The sequence below is a fragment of the Terrapene carolina genome, unplaced genomic scaffold, assembly GCF_002925995.2.
Source record: "Terrapene carolina triunguis isolate 2854851 unplaced genomic scaffold, T_m_triunguis-2.0 Scaffold238, whole genome shotgun sequence".
Classification (NCBI taxonomy): Eukaryota; Metazoa; Chordata; order Testudines; family Emydidae; genus Terrapene; species Terrapene triunguis.
The window spans coordinates 12,365,326-12,378,122 of record NW_020664589.1 but is presented as its reverse complement, the minus strand read 5'-3'; the positions used below and the strand labels follow the sequence as shown (position 1 = coordinate 12,378,122).

Sequence of the window (12,797 nt, the reverse complement as noted above, 5' to 3'; positions counted from 1 at the left end):
TAGCATTTAATGTAGTTTATCAGGAACACTCAGAGAAGCAATGTGAAGATCAGAATAGCTATTTATTCTTTATTGCACCTCGGCTAAACAGGTTACAGAGAACATTTAGAGTTGCAAAGAATATATTTACATCACCGCATATTATATTCACATTCACTGTCTGTAGTGCTTGCAGTGACTTTGAGGCAGTGCATGGCAGAGGCTGAAGATATATCTAGCAAACTTCAAGTGCAAAGACCCCAAATGGTTTCTTTTGCTGCTGCCAGGTTTGTTAGAAAACACAAACCTACAGGTGTCATCTGCAAACAAAGTGCCCCAGCATATTAGAATTAGAACTTCAAATAAATGCCGTCCTCATATAGTGCTAGACATTGCAATACTTCCGTAGCCCAGGAAGGTACATCATACTGCTCCTCAAGCACGTCTGGTTTGACACCTCTGATTGTGGCTCTAGGGGAAAGATAGAAGCTGATCAGTCCCTGCATTTAAGACCTTGCTGATCACTGTGGTACAGCATCTGAGTACTTTACACATTTAAAATGAACATACGTCTCTGTTCTGATTGGCAACAAGATGATCTTGTCCCTGTAGCCAATGAACCAAGGATGTTGAACCGAGTCAGTTATGACTCAAGGACTATTCAGAGAATTTCATTTCTCAAAGAAAAACAGCTCCATAAAATGAAACCCAGTTTTCCAGGAAAGTCATTACAATGGCTAAATGAAGAATTCGAAAGGCGCTTACATTTTAACCACTCCATGCCCAAGAACAGTGGTAGGTGGACATTACTAGTCCAGAGCAATACGGACTCTCGGTGGGTAAAATTTATCCCAGCACTGAAGGCCTAGCAGGAGGCCCTATGCAACCTGTAAACCCCAATGAATCTCTTTGACAATGCATTTAAGTCATGAATATGGCTCTGTGCATGCACCGAGCTGAATTTCATTCCAGTAAAGAATACTCAGGGCCCATTTAACAAAGAGGACACAGGGTTAAGAAGCCGTTCACGACCTCGTGATTTGTCCACAGCAAGGGATTCCATTTTTGCATAGGGTTACTGGGCGACACTGAACCATCAGCTTCAGGATATGGGTCACTCAGGAAAAAGGTTAAAGACTTAATCATTTGAGTTTAGCAAGCCATAGGGCTTTTTTCCAATCCTTTCTTGCTGGGAGGGTCTTCTGCATCCCTCAGAGTCCTCTGCCAGTTCCCACGTTCCCCCCTAATCACCACTGTAAAGCCAACTTGTAGCCACCTTCCTTCCAACTGCAGAGGAACGAAGCATCAATAGCAAATCTCAATGAGCAGATGCTACTGGTGAGCAATGCAAGGTTCTTTCTCTGCCTCCCACCTCAAAACTAAAAGGTGTGTGCTAACCTCACAGCAGGTCCAAGCCCGTATCAATCAGAGCCAAAACTAAACTGCATGATTATGTCAGCAAGTAGGCTTGAGATTGAGAATCTATGTGAGTGTAATTTCTATGCGGAGGTGCTGCAATAGGGATGTACAGGGAGGATCAATAACAGAAGGATGTCCGAGGCTAAATTAAGCAGTCCGGCACCTGCTCCAACTCTCACTTTCTTTAACTTACACCTTCCTATGGCTGCTCAGTAGGAAGATGCAGCTATTCAGACACCCTTATGAAGTCTAGCTTGGATTTTGGCTCTTGGTATTCAAACTGGGTCTCCAATAGCAACAGAGCGTTACCCAGGATGCCACTGAGCTGCACCAAAGGAAGGATTTTTCCCCAAAACCATTTGCAATCAAGGATTTATCATTCTCAGCTGCACTCCAACAGATTGGACCCAGCCTTAGTTATTGACTAAGGTTTTATTACTTTGCTATTATGCAAATTACTTCATCTCCTTTGGCAACTAATTTCACTAATATTATCGAGTTGTAGTAGTTTCTGGGCATATTGAGTAATAAGATTTGACACAAGAACCCATCTCAGATAATAACACCATTGCCACAAGCTGCAGGTAAAAGCCCATGGCAACTGATAAGCGAACCTGATGCAGAAACCAAACGATAGCAATATTTATGAAGAGATTATTGCCATATATAGTAAGTATGAATTCTAAGACAACCCTAGAAGAAAAAGTAAAGGCAGCATAAGCTAAACTGGGTCTCAAGACAGGTTTTAGGTTTAATTTAGAATATGCAACAATGCACATTTTTAACCTTTCTTAATACACGTGCTTCTTGACAGTTTACTAAGTTTCTCATTATATCAGTAATATTTCAACTCTTCCAAGTTTTTTTTAAAATCCTCCAAGTTTGTCTCTTATAGCTTTTCCATCATATTCCTGTTTTCATGAGTTCAAGATGTTGGTGGGGGTACATGAATTTAAAAAAACAAAAAAACAAAAACTTGAAGTGAAATCATATGACAGTTCCACAAACTATTGTTTGTTCCATATTAACACTTGTGTCGAGACTGGAGCTTTCATTCTCTCAAACTCAGACCCTCCAAGGCCTGACACCACATGGCTATAGTGATTTTACAACTGCAACCCTCACACTGCTGGAGTGCTTAAATCAAAACGTGTTGAAGTCCTAACCTACTACCTATTTGCAGTGTCTCATGATGCTAATTACATCTGCAGGAAATTACATATAAATACCTGATACAGTAACATTGAACTCAACTGAGGTTTCCATGCTCCTCTGTTTAATCCTTAGGAAGGTATTTTCCTCACTGCCAGCTAGAGAGCACATAGTGGAACAGAGGATTTAGTTTCTCTTGAACTCATTTAGCTGTGTCCAGGTCTTGGAACAGTGACTTTCATAACGTATTGTATGCAATATCTAGCCAGTGAGCTGTAACTAGAGCAATAGCCTAATCTCTTAATTTCTTTGTATTCTTTGGTTTGAGTCAGACCATTACTTAATTGTGTAGTTAGTCCAAAAAGAGCCATTATCTTAAATTTTGCTCAACATCTCAGATTGTAATTATGCAGATCATTTCTTTTTTCCACTCTTAATTATCTTGGTTCTTAATTGGCTACCATTTTACTACTGACCTCCTTCTGGCACAGCTTTCAATATGCTATGCTATAACTCCACCCCCCCAATCTCTCCTCACATGGGGTATGAATGGTTAGATAGATGGCAGTCTCAAAAGCGCTTTATTTTTCCCCAATATTTACATCTTGAATATTTGTGATTTAAATGCAACATATGCAATGGTAAAGACTTGGTTCTAGATTCTGATGTATGAGTCAATGTGAACAATGGTTTTTCTTTCAAAACATGTCTTACTTTAAAAGGTTGGTATTTTCAATGGCTGAAAGTCAGAACCATGGATGAGTCCCCCAGAAAGGTGTAGTCCATATTTGGATTGCTGTCTGCCTTTGGGAAGAGAATTATTAACTAGCACTATTAACATGTTGGGAAATCCACTTCAACCTTATTAACATTCTTTTAAGAAGCCACTGCTATCGGGCAGTGCCTTTTCTCAATTAAATGGCTCATTTTACAGCCACCAGCTATTCACTTGGTTAATGGTACCTTTGGCCCCTCTAATGCCCACTTAATGAGGACATTATCCAGCATTCAGCACTGCCAAATTTTGTCAGGCTATTAGTCAAAGCCTTCAGGAGTTTTAGAATGCTCAGTCTGGCCATAGACTATTCCTCTTCAGTCACCTTACAACACCAATACAGTGGAGGGCTATCTGCACTATACCCCCGAGATGGCATAGGTGTTGCACAATTATTACAACATGTTTATATCTTTGCTCCCTAACAGCTCATTAGCTTGGAGGTCAAGCTTCTTTGCAGATGCATTAACATATAAACTCAGTAGAAAACTTACAAGCCATGTTGCACCTTTAAAGTTTTTTTTTTTTTTTTTTAAATCAGATCAAAGCATTTCACCTTTGGATGCACTCTTAAGTTTATTCCTCTCTTATAAAAGGACTTCACTGAATTTCTGCACAGAGTTTGGATTGGATATTGAAAGCGTATTCTTTTAGCTGATCTATTCCTTTAACATATCTGAATTAACGTCTGTTTTATTACAAACTTGTGACATATGATGAATGCTTTTGCAGTGTTTGAAAGGATTTTGCAAACAGACGTGTGGAAACATACAATCAGCGTTAAAAGTTCTTTAGCAAATGTGTCTACTGGATTTAGCATAATTTTGTTGTGGAGACATTTGAGAGAAATGCTTTAATAACTTTGTATTACAAGTTAATTGCTATATTAATGCATTAAGACCAATTTAATTTGAAACCAAACAGTCCTTAAACATGCGGATTACTTTAAAAGGTAAGTGATTTTCATTTGTTGAAATGGTTGTTTAAAAAACCTTAACACAAACCCAATCTCTACAGAACAGTCTGATGCAAAGAAAACAGACAGCCCCCTCACGCTTCCTCCCCAAATTAATAAATTGTTCAGCCACTGTAAATGTCTGCATCCATTCTTTAAGGATATAGACTCAAAGCGGCCAATGCTTCCTGTCTGCCTCCTTCTGGCATAAAGACAACACTGCAGTCGTAGTTATGTCTCCACGGGGCAGTAACTGATTAGCAGGCAACGGTGAAAGGAAAATTTAAAAACGTAGCCTTGCCAAGTGAAGTAGCAAACATCTACTTTATCTATCTGAACTTAAGAGGCTAATATGGCTCCACAATGCTGACACACTAGTGATGGACCTGCCCTGTGCCAGAGGGCTAAGCAGTGTTAACACACAAACATCTGAAACAATTTGGTTTCAAAGGTAGTTGCTGTCATCAGTAATTATGATGAAAGTTATGTAGTTCTGCTTGTGTGCACATGAATTTTATAGTGCTTACAAATATTAAAATGTACGTATAAAACAAAATGTGAGAGCTCTAACAGACTATCAGTTTCCTACATTAGCCAGGAAAAAAGTTCCAGCCCAAACCCAGTGGACAATGATGTATGACCATGATTGTTCTAAATTAAATAACGAATGCATTATAGGACTGCCTTCCATGGTCACTGGGCTTTTCTTTAAGGCTTAAAAAACAAAGATGGACATAATGTAGGAAAAAATAATTGCTCAAAATTAACGGTAGATGGTCTGGGAGCTTAGATCCAAAATGAATGTTGTAGAAATATAAGGTACAAATCGAAATGTACTCAAAGTTTTTAATTCCATGAAAATAGTTTACAGGTTGAATTTAAAAATCCCCTTCAGCCTACGTAACCTAAACATATGCATAAGCACAGTGCTTCAGAGAACCAGAAAGTGAAACTACCAATCTAATTTCATTGTCCAATCTAAATTAGGGACAGTAAAAGAGGGGAGGGGAAATCAGCAAAAATTATGGAAGGTAAATTACATTTTAAGCCCTTCTTTCATTTTCAAGCATCTTACAGTTTATTAGTGACATAGATACGGACATTTTCTTTTATAAATATGATTTTTTTAAAATAACCTGACCATGATGTCCCTTAAACATCAGTTTTTATGCTCCAACTCACTGGCACCAGCAGTTGTGGTAACTGATGTCATGCCTGGAATACTAGATTCCAGTGCGAAGGATGCCATAATACGTACCTTCAACAGCATTTATGTTATACCATTTCAAAGGAAATTAGTGCTGTCCTCCTCAAGAGCAACTGTGAATAGGAGACAGAAAATCAAACATTTGCAAAGCATTTTAAAATACTTCTCAGTTCTCCCTATTTTAAAATTATGCATTCAAATGTAAAACCCATTGAACTGTTCTTTTATTTCCATGCAGGCACTGCATGAACTCAGTAATGTTCCTACAATTCATACATCCTTTGCTTACCCCCCTTGTTGGATACTGTGTAACCTTATACATTCAACCATGCTGCATGCCAACAAAATAGCCACAAATATTTCTACTTAAATTCATAAATAACCAGAATTTATCTCTTTGCTCTTTCATTAACAAGTGTGCCTAGTCTCACAAACCCAGAAGTGAAGCTAATGGATTAACATTTTAAATAGAAGCATTACTTACGGCTTGTCTACATGGGAAATTAAGCAGCAAAACTACAGCTGCATAATTAGACTGCTATAGGTATACTGGGAGAACTCTTCATGTGGCATTAGATAAACTGGAAAGTCACTCTCTCATTCCAGATTCTTAGCATTTACATGATGCTTTTTGTCTTCAAAGTGCTTTAAAAGTATAACCCTCAAAAAACTTCATGAGGGGGTATTAAAATGTTATCTCCAATTTAGAGATAGCAGAACTGACATCAAGTGGCAATTTCCCCAAGGCCACAGAAGACAGTTTGAAAGGCAAGCATAGGACTGAGGAGTTCCTTAGAATAGAACAGTCACTTCTACTTGTCCTTGCATACAAGGATGTAGGGCCTTTTCCTGATGCAGCTAAAATTAGTGTGCTTTTAACTGCCTTTCAAAGGACATTTGCGCCATCTTTCACCAATCCTCTGGAGAAAGCAGGTATACTTGGAAACAATGTCAGGCTGCTAATCATTCTGAGTGCTCACAGGTTTCAGAGCACTGAGCGTAGACACAGCCTCTTCCTCTCTGCCACCTAATGACACACACATGGCATGACAGCCACATGTGTAATGCCTCTAGGGGCATGGGACTATTAACACACAGGATGCTGAAGAGAAGTAGCGATTCTTTCACAATAAAAACAAAGCAGGAACAAAAAAGAAATCTCAACCATGAGACTGAAATCGACACATAATTGCCCCTCTATCCACTTACGGTTGTGCAAAACAGGGGGCTTTAGAAAACTCAAAACTGCTGCTCAATTTCATAAGCAGCTCCTCTGAGACAGCTCTCATCTCCCTCCCACCATCTCTCCGCAATCTAAAGCGATGCAAATACCTGCCATTTTGCAGCTTATATCTACATTTGATTGCAGAGCTGTACATCAAGGACTTAGCTAACTACTTCCAAATTCTGGTCTAGACAACACATACTAACAGGCTAGTGTAGACAAGGCTGTGTGTTTAACACGTCAGTTTAACATGTGTTAAAGGCACACAGTCTTGTCTACACTCTAGGCTGTCAACATGGTTAGCAAACACATTCTAATTCCTAGTCTGGACAAGAGCTTAGCTGATGGTCTCTGGTATATGGAAGTACTAGTCAGAATATACACTGTCTCCATGCTCACCTCACATCTAGGATGCAGACTTCTTGGACCATGGGATCTTTTGATTCTTCTGCCCAAAAAGACAAAACACATTGTACAGCAATTATAATCATTCTAAAACTTGACATGGAAAGGAATTAGAATTCAAGAGAGATGGAAAGGATTGGATGTTTGGATCTAGGATATTTCAGAGAAGCAGAGTTTGGATTCAGGCTCACCTCTGCAAACAATGTTCTTGAACAAATGGGGGGATGGGGGGAATAATGTGCTAGATGGGCATTTATTTCCATTAAAGGATCCCAGTCTGCAGAGTGAAATATCAGGGCAGTTCCACCTATAATTTTAAAGATCGCCAAATACTGAGTAAATTGCAGTTCACGGAAACACCAGGTCACAACAGTACATGAACAAGGTTAGAGCTCCCCACTCTTGCTGATCAAAACAGTGAATTTTCACAAAAGACCTTGTTCATCCTCTTTACGCTACTTTAGAACCAACATCATCAGGGGATACCAAATGATTGAAGGGGACTGGTACTGGTGGAATACAATACTCATCAATTCTAGGCTCGGATTCAAATTCAGCTCCAACTGGTAGTACTGCAACTAAAAATGGTTAGCCGCTAAACAGCTATCTGCTGGTAATGCACAATAGGTTAGTTGGTGTCAGTCCAATGTAGGACAAGTGTCACATTGCAAAAGGCATCACCACAATTTGCCCCAATGGAATGGGTAGAGAGACCAATTACCTTCTTGTCCAGAGGTGAACACATTGGGACAGGGCAAAGAAACTGTCCCTGCTCCTGCGATACCTGCACTTGAAAGAAAACTTCTATCTCCACAACTCAGAATCCAGCACCTTTCACTGACTACTACATTTATATTAAACAATGTAAAGAAAACAAACAAAATGTCAGGCTGCTAATCATTCTGAGTGCTCATGATTTCAGAGCACTGAGCGTAGACACAGCCTCTTCCTCTCTGCCACCTGATGACACAAACATGGCACAGCAACCATATCTGCAACGCCTTTAGGGGCACGTAGTGAACCTGCATGAAATGATGCTCACCTCAGCTCTAGGAGAAAACCTCCTGCGTTTGCAGTATTCACATTTGCCCCCCTGTAAAAAGAGCAAAAAGAAAAACAGAAAATAACTAGAGCAGTAATTATACCCATTTAGGCCTGGTCCACACTAACCCCCCACTTCGAACTAAGATACGCAACTTCAGTTACGTGAATAACGTAGCTGAAGTCGAAGCATCTTAGTTCGAACTTACCGCGGGTCCACACGCGGCAGGCAGGCTCCCCTGTCGACTCCGCGTACTCCTCTCGCGGAGCAGGAGTACCGGCATCGACGGCGAGCACTTCCGGGATTGATTTATCGCGTCTAGACAAGACGCGATAAATCGATCCCAGAAGATCGACTGCTTACCGCCGGACCCGGAGGTAAGTATAGACGTACCCTTAGACACACACTTCAGAGGCCCACTATTTGGGTATCAGCGTGTGGCTGAGAGCAGTTTGGAAGACTAAGCACTACACCCAAACTGAATATAACCATTTTTTTACCTTATGAGGATAAAACATGTACATCATCTTTGCAATTAATTTTACTTTCCACCAGTCCCACAGCAAGAGCAGAGTGGTTTTTTACAAGGTCTCCCTTGATGGACCTGACCGCAGAATTGGATTAGAAGGAGATTATGGAGAAATTAATCAAGTGGCTAGAGCTGTAGACTAGGAGTCAGGACTTCTGGGATCTATTCTCAGCAGTGCCACCAATTTGTTATATGACCATAGGTAAATCATATTCTCTCCATTACTCAGTTTCCCAACTGTGGGTATAGGAATATTTACTGAGTGGATCGTATAATTTCAAAAGATAAACCCAGACAATGCTCCACAAACTTTCTAGTAGTGCTTTCCAACTGTAGTACAAGGTATTCTTTGATCAATTAAGTTCAAAACGGGAAGTCAGACTTCTAGGGCACGTTTATCCAGTTTCTCATGTGCCGCCAATAAAGCAAGTCTATTTTATAAATGATGTCAGGCTATTAATCATTCTGAGTGCTCATGGGTTTCAGAGCACAGAGTGCAGACATAGCCCCTCGCTCTCTGCCACCCAATGAGCAAAGATGGCACACGGTAGCCACATTGTAAAACCAGGGGCAGGGACCTATCTAATGTCAAAAGATGCATACATAAATGGCAAATCGCAAGGATTTCATTACATTGGTGAAGATTCTGATGCAGTCAATAAAACGAAAACATTTCAGGACATCAATAAAGCCTTATAACAACCTCTTTACACCCCCATTTGTTCATGCACTGTTGTGTGCATATGTAACACCTCATACTGCTCTCTCTCAAGGGAATTTTCCCCAAAGCTAGTTACAGTGTGAGATTTTAGGATTCATACATTTTTAAGGCCAGAAGGGACTATTAGATCGCCTAATCTAACTTCCTGCATAACACTGCCAAAGAACATCATACAATAATTTCTACATCAAACCCATATGTGCTTAGAGTGGAATAATGTCACTGATTCTAAAGTAGATGCACAACTCTTTATATCCTAATTGCTAAGTGAGGGTGCTCAATGTCTTCCATTGTACGAGTCATGTTTTAATACAGAGATGGTCTCATGGACAGGCCCCTTCCCATTTGTAATCATGCAGCATACCTCTGGGACCTACAGGAAAAGTAACATTAGGAAAACATTTCATGTATTTTCCATGTAATTTAGCAGCTGCAAATAATGAGTAGCAGCTAACACAAGCTCTCTGCTAGCCAGCACAACGTGTTTCATAGACCACCATACTTAGATAACTTTGTACTAGGCCTAAATTCACTCACCCTGTGTCTCATTTTTAGGATCAAGCCTCCTTTCATGCCACACTCTCTTTATATATTTTCGCTAAACAGGAAAAAGAAAATCAGAAAAAAGGCACTGAGTATCAAACAGCTGCCTCACACACAAGCCCCTAAATTTTATTCTTTCCTCACCCAAGAATTCCCTTGCCTGAAAGCCCACCTCAATTTACCTTAGTCCCCAAAAATCTTCTCCCCACTTTAATTTCTAAAATATTCACTTTCACCCCTCGTCCCAACCTTCCTTTAAAACCTTGGGAATAAAAGCACAGGATTGGCAGTTCACTTGTGTCTGGATGCATGACATATTACACAAGGAAAAGAGGGCATAATCAAATAAATATTTCCAAGGAAAAGAGCTTTAGAGAGTTTTGAAAACAACAATTTCCCCTCTAACAATTCCAGATGCATGGCCAGATTACTTTAAAATTTTTATCTGCAGGAAACGCAGGGTCTGATTTTGAGAAAAGCTGAGCACTGCCAACTCCCATGAAGTCAGTAGAAGTTGGGCAGTGGTCAGCATCTCTGAAAATCAAAGCCATAAGTAGCGCCCTACCAAATTAATAATAATTATAATTAATGGAGATATCCTATCTCCTAGAACTGGAAGGGACCTTGAAAGGTCATCGAGTCCAGCCCCCTGCCTTCACTAGCAGGACCAAGTACTGATTTTGTCCCAGATCCCTAAGGGGCCCCCTCAAGGATTGAACTCACAACCCTGGGTTTAGCAGGCAAATGCTCAAACCACTGAGCTATCCCTCCATTTTGGTCAATTTCATGGTCGTAAGATTTTAAAAGTCATAAATTTCATAGTTTCAGCTATTTAAATCTGAAATGTCAGTGTTATAATTGTAGGGATCCTGACCCAAAAAGGAGCTGTGTGTGGAGGGGGGTGTTGCAAGGTTATTGTAAGGGTATGTGTGTGTGGTGGTACTGCTACCCTTACTTCTGCACTACTGCTGGCAGCGATGCGGACTTCAGAGCTGGGCAGCCGGAGAGCAGCAACTGCAGGCTGGGAGCCCAGCTCTGAATGCAGAATGGGCACGCCACCAGCAGCAGCGCAGAAGGATGGTACAGTAAGGTATTACTACCCTTATTTCTGCGCTGCTGCCCGCAGAGCTGGCCCTCAGCCAGCAGCCACCACTTTCTGGCCGCCCCGCTCTGAAGGCAGCAGCTCCCGCTCTCCGGGCACCCAGCTCTGAAGTCAGCACAGATGTAAGAATGGCAAATAACCTTGTGACCACTCCCAACTCCCTTTTGGGTCAGGACCCCCAATCTGAGAAACGCTGGTCTACCCCGTGAAATCTGTATAATACAGGACAAAAACACACACACACAAATGTCACACAGGGAGACCAGATTTCATGGTCTGTGATGCATTTTTCAGGGCTGTGAATTTGGTAGGGCCTTAGCTGGTGTACAAGGCTTCAACACAACACAAGATGCCTTTAAAATGGCTGATTTGAAGAGGAAGGAACCAGCAAGATCGGTGCACACAAAGCGCTCCCAGACATCACTTGCAGGGTACTCACTACGGCTGATCCGGGCCACGTTCCCACTAGAACACCGCCCCCCCCCCCCACAACAGCTCTCCATAGCCCAACATCCCCCGCCCCATAACCACGGACCCGCCCGCCGCCCCCCACCCCACCGCGCTCTGCGGAAGGGGGAGCACAGCGCGAGCCGCCCTGCGACCCGCTGCCCGAAAGCGCCGGGCAGGAGCTGGGGACCGGTGTCAGAGGGCCCCCCCCCCGCGCTTCTCAGGCCCTTCCCCCTCCCCGAGCGGGGGCAGGTGGGGGCGGGGCTCGGGGGGACGTGTCTACCCTGCAGGCTGGGGGGAGGGGAGCTTGGAACCCCGGGAAGACCCCCCCCCAAAGATACACGGGGGGGGGCGCGAATACGGGCCTGGGGGGGCAGCCGGGCCCAGCCCCGCGGGTGACCGTTGAGCGGCTCCAGGAGGGGAGGGTCCGAGGCAGGGCCCGGCTGGGGTGCGGGGTGCCGAGCCCCCCCACAGTCCGGCGAGGGCGGAGCCCGGCCGCCCCTCACTTACCGCTGCTCTGCAGCTAGCCGAGAAAAAGGGGCCTATAGGCCCGCGCCTCCCGCTTATATAGAGCTGCCCGACGGGAGCCCTAGAGGGACAAAACACCGTGTCCTCCGCGGCCCGCAGCTGCCTCGTGGTCGCAGACACACTCCCCCTGCTGGACAGGAGCGTGAAGTGCAGCGAGTCGGCTTCAGGGGCCCAGGGAGGGGTCAGCCTGGGGAGGAGAGGAATGGGGGGAGGAAGCAGAGAAGGGAGGAGGAGAATCAGCATGGGGAAGGGGGGGGGGCAAGGCAAAAAGAAACGGGGGGCCAATATGGCCAACTTCTAGCATTCAAAAGGCATGAGCCTAGCTCTGTTCAACAGCTAAATACATTCAAAATAGCATGTGTTTTTTTATTGCTCCTCCTGGTGTCTGAGCCTATACAGCTCACATTTCCCAGCTTTCTTCCCCAGCCATGCAGGCTAGACACACAGGTTTCCTTTAAAAAAAAAAAAAACCTACAATGGCGAGAGTCTCAATGAATCCCATGACTCCAGGAGATGGAGCTTTAAGAGAAACACCAACTATCTCAAGAGCTGGCAACACTGGAAAGGGGTCTGTAAAGGCAGGGGACGAAAGGAAGGGAAATGGGGAGATCATCAGCCTTGGGGAGGAACGAGAAGTGGGGTAAGGCTGGATTAGAGACCCATTCCTATCCAGGAAGTGATTTTACCCTTGGAATATCTCATTGTGCATGCATATAAGGAGACAGCTGCAATGAGGCTGATGGACTGCAAGCAAACGGGAAGCTAGCC

At 43.0% G+C, this 12,797-nt stretch overlaps 1 long non-coding RNA gene and 4 other non-coding genes across 5 annotated transcripts; all 5 read right to left on the bottom strand.

The window, feature by feature from the left end:
• Positions 1–43: 43 nt before the first annotated feature.
• LOC112111277 lies at positions 44–12,088 on the bottom strand. Its single transcript, XR_002908475.2, has 6 exons — positions 12,012–12,088; positions 9,947–10,007; positions 8,160–8,210; positions 7,112–7,160; positions 5,539–5,600; positions 44–450 (listed from the first exon to the last, which is right to left on the bottom strand). It is a non-coding gene; the product is annotated as an uncharacterized LOC112111277 (long non-coding RNA).
• Positions 4,401–4,531, bottom strand: LOC112111315. Its single transcript, XR_002908476.1, has one exon. It is a non-coding gene; the product is annotated as a small nucleolar RNA SNORA17 (small nucleolar RNA).
• Positions 6,435–6,568, bottom strand: LOC112111317. The gene has a single exon (XR_002908478.2). It is a non-coding gene; the product is annotated as a small nucleolar RNA SNORA17 (small nucleolar RNA).
• Positions 7,999–8,131, bottom strand: LOC112111318. The gene has a single exon (XR_002908479.1). It is a non-coding gene; the product is annotated as a small nucleolar RNA SNORA17 (small nucleolar RNA).
• LOC112111320 lies at positions 9,133–9,263 on the bottom strand. Its single transcript, XR_002908480.1, has one exon. It is a non-coding gene; the product is annotated as a small nucleolar RNA SNORA17 (small nucleolar RNA).
• Positions 12,089–12,797: the final 709 nt, after the last annotated feature.